The following is a 4388-nucleotide window of genomic DNA, read 5'->3' as shown; positions in this document are numbered from 1 at the left end:
ATCACCCAGATGTGCGTTTGGCATCTAGAGGCAGGAAGGGAGGTGGGGGCTGACACTGGATCCACTGGAGGGGACAGCAAAGGAGTGTGGGGATAGGAGTTTGTGTGTGTATGTGTGTTTGTGTGTGCGCTCGCGCGCGCGTAAAGGGGGATGATGAAAATTGGGGGCGTCCATGTCCCCCACGAAGGGACTGTGGATCAGCCAGGGGAGGGCGTGAGTTGCCAGAGTAGGAGTCCAAGTGTTTCCTTCTCTATGAGCAGATTATGCTGCTGGTCTTGGGGCAGGTGAGGATTTTGATAGGATCTCCCCCCCCCCCCCCCCCCCATCCCGCAACTGTGTTTTTAACCACCCTTCTCCCTGTGATCCCTCCACATTTGTCACCCAACCCAGGCAAAATAAATAGAATTAAAAAGAAATCACCTACCCGGCAGCCCTACAGCTGTTGGAGCGGGAGCTGTCCGCCGCTGGCTTCTTCCTGCTTTACCTTGTTTTCGCTTGTCTTTGCTTCTTAGAAAAAGATTGTTGAATTTATTGTGTAGTTTAAAAATTAAAGAGCACCCCACCACACACATAAAATTCAAGCGAACCCTCTTTAATAAACCCACACCCGGGCTCCTAGGGGTCACCTCGGCTCCTACCAGCAACAGCTTTTGTTGGAAAGCTTTAACTTAGTCTTGGAACGTCAGATTGGTCTCTTTTGCTGCCCCCGTCCTGGCGGGGCAATGAGATACAGAGTAATGTTGTGAAAAATGCTGAGTTCTAATCATTCCATTTTCAAATTCTCAACGTTTGTTTACCTAGTGTACAATCGAAGCTGAGCACAGCCCTTTGTAGACATTTACATACACACGCACACACACAATTATTCATCGTAGCGTATATGATAGCATCACATTTTTGTGCATACAGTATATGCCAGAGACAAAAAAAAAAATAACACAGAAAGGTGTTTTGTGAGTCTGTGTGAATGCGAATGAGTGTGGGTATAGCGTATGTTGAGGAGATAGGGGGTGTACATATATATATATATATATATATATATATATATATATACAGATAGTATGTGTACAGTGTGTTTGTACAGTTGTGTGTATTGCTATGTTTATACCGTGTCCAAGTCTGTAGGTAGAGTGTATTTGTAAAGTATGCGTATGTATGTATAGAGATAGAGAGTGTTTGGCAAATCCGCTCGTGTGCACCTATTCATACACATACCTATGCCTGCCTAGGTTCAGCAGGATAGGTCAGGAGAGGTTGACAAGTTTGCCTGGAATTTCTCCTTATATAAGGTACTAAGGCAACTGAACTTCCCCCCGGATTCTCACACCCGAGTGGAATATATTTTCTGCCATAACAACAGAGTTTAGAAGCGTAATGCATTCTTCACGCCGGGTTCGCTCACTCGCTCTCTCTTGCCTCCCCCTCCCCCTTTCCTCCCGCTCAGCGATGACAATGGAGGGAATCAGCAGAAGGTGAGGACGGAGGAAAGGGGAAGGGAGATCAAGTGTCCCCCCCCCCCTTATTCTCTTCCACGACCGTCCTATTCACCCTTAGCCCTGTGTGAATTATTAACAGATGTTTAATAATTCATATTATTATTAATAATAATAGCCAATACATAAATAACAGCGGTGGGGGTGGTGGTGACATCTTGGTATGGCTAATGAAAAAAAGGGGGGAAATTCACTCTTTCAGAAGCTCAGCAAAAATTCAGTTTATATAGAGTATCACTAGCTCCTTCCTAACCCTCTTTTCCCGGCTAACTCTCTAGCGCTTTGACCCAAACCCAGCAAAGAGCTCCTTTTTTTCCTAGAAGAGAAAAGCCTCATTGAGTTCACATTTCATCGTCCCCCCTTTCCCCTATCATACAGGGACGCTGTATTTTGGATGCTAGAGATTGCTGACCCTCAGTAGGGACTACAATGCTTCCCTTCCTTAACAAACTACAAAGGGTCCTCTCTGAAGAAGGGAAAAAAGATCAAGGAGAAGCTCGGCCTCCCAGCGTGCACTGGCTGGCCCGCCCAGATAGAGGCAGCACCTGATACTAAGAGCGCAGGGCCACTTCAGTCCCTTTAAAACTGAATAACCCTGTGAAAGAGCCGCTATGGCGAAAACATTGATCTGTTAAAGGCGCAGAACTTGATCCCTTAGCCTTATGTACTTTTCAGCAACAGCAAACTGTTGTGCCTATAAAAAAGCAGGGAGATGTCCCAAATGAATGCCAATTAAAGGAATGGGACTGAAGAGAAAATCATGCTAGTATTTGCCCAGAGTGTTCCTTTAAAGGATCCCAAAAATTCTAATGAGGCTTGGGCTTGGAAAAAAAAAAAATCGTTCTCTTCATCAAACAAAATTTAGTCACAGGTATAATAAGGTATTAGCTCTTTCTCTCATTTAAACAGAGCTAAACTATTTTCTTCCAATGCTATTTTATTTTCACAATAGGGATGGATAATGGAAAGGGAGTGCTTGCTTCATTTGGGAGTCTAGGTATTTGATTTCTAGTGCCAATTCTGCTTCATTCTGGTATGAGGGTTGAGTTGTTTTGGAGCACATTAGCCAGTGACAGTCAAGTTCATAACTTCTGTCTTCTGTTTTCTAACTAAATAAGAGGATTTCAAAACATGTAGGGTTATAGAGTATATATATATATATCACAAGCTAGAAGAGACTTCAGAAGTCAGCTAATCCAACATACTCATAAAATTATGGATTTAGAACTGGAAAGAACTTCAAAGGTCATCATGTCCAACCACCTTATTTTACAAATGAGGAAACAAGACTGACATAGGTGAAGTGTTGCAAGGTAGCAAATGGCAAAGCAGAGATTCTAACTTAGGTTCCCAGTGTCCAAATCCAATACTCTTTTTACAGACATTATCTCATTTAATAATCACATCATCCTATGAAGCATTTCAGAATCAGAATCTTAAGTTGAAAGAGACCCTAGAATCCAGATATCATTTACTCTCATTCAAAATTGGACAGAAACTTACTCTTCAACATCCCTAGAAGTGAACTTTTAGTTTTGAGTTGAACAACATCAGTGATGAGGAATATGCTCCCTTCTAAGTCACACCATTCCATTTTGGGACAGCTCTAACTCTTCTTCAGTTATTTCCTTACATAGGGAGAAGCAACAACAGCAACGCTGTTTCTCTTCCTCATTTATTCGTTGTCTTAATTCTGCTCTCGGGGCCAAGGAGAACATGAAAATATGGGGGAATAGACTGAGCAGGAGACCCAAAGTTAGGAAATACTGGGATCTCAAATACCAGCAGACACTTATTTGTTGTTTGGCCCTGGGCAAGTAATTTAATTTCACTGGGTCTCTGAGTTTTTTTTTTTTTTTTGACAAAGTAGAAATAAGAATACCTGTCGACCCTGTCTCATAAAGTTGTTGTGAGGATTACATGAGATAATGCACATAAAGCACTTTTGAAAACCTTAGAGGGCTATGAACACATTAGGCAATGTGGCAAACTGAATAGAAGGTCAGCCACTGATTCAAGAAAACCTGAGTTCAAGGCCTCCCTGTGTTTCATACTCAATATGCAACTTATATAAGTCAGTTAACCTCTCAATGCCCCTAGGCAACTCTCTGAGACTGTAAGTTGCAAAGTAGGTACCTAACTGTGTTGACAGAATTTAACGTTCCTTACCACTCAAGTCATAGGTACAATTATTGAAAAGATCTAAATTATTATTATCCTTTATCCATTTGTCATCCCTTCAAATGTTTGAAGACAATAATCATGTCCTCTACTGTCATCTCCTCTCCAAACTAATCATCTTCAGTTCTTTCAAGGCATCTTAGTTCTCCTTCCAATATGACAAGCCTCTGGGTTACTGCCGATTGATAATTTTTTTGTTTTCTTGGTCTTCCCCCCTAAAATGTGACTTCTAGAACCCAACATAGTATCCAGACCAGGACAAGATTGGTAGAGCAAGTAATAGCATAATTCTATGTCTGAGAATACTGAGAGTGAGTGAGAGGAATTCAAAGTAACCTACTTAGGAAGTAGTGGAGTCAGGACCTAGAACCCAGCCCACCTGATTCCAAGATCAATTCTTTTTTTCCATTCCATTGTCTCTTTATGCTTTTGTCTCTATAGGTCTTTATCCATGAGTCTACCCCACCAAGAAAGCTGTCCCTACTCTACTTCCCCAATCCATACCTGAAGTGTTATTATGCAGTGGATAGAGTGGAACACATGACATGAGTTCAAATCGTTCCTCAGACATATATTAACCTTGGGATGTGGACAAGTCACATGACCTCTTTTAGCCCTAGTTTTTTTATCCATAAAATGAGGATGATAATAATAGCACCTAACTACCTAGATCATTGGGAGACTCAAATGAGATAATATATGTGACATGCTTTG

This window comes from Petaurus breviceps, unplaced genomic scaffold (assembly GCF_028583685.1).
Source record: "Petaurus breviceps papuanus isolate PSGF00001 unplaced genomic scaffold, PetGlider_PUasm1.0 151, whole genome shotgun sequence".
Classification (NCBI taxonomy): Eukaryota; Metazoa; Chordata; class Mammalia; order Diprotodontia; family Petauridae; genus Petaurus; species Petaurus breviceps.
The sequence above is the reverse complement of the archived record's forward strand: the minus strand, read 5'-3'. Positions refer to the sequence as shown.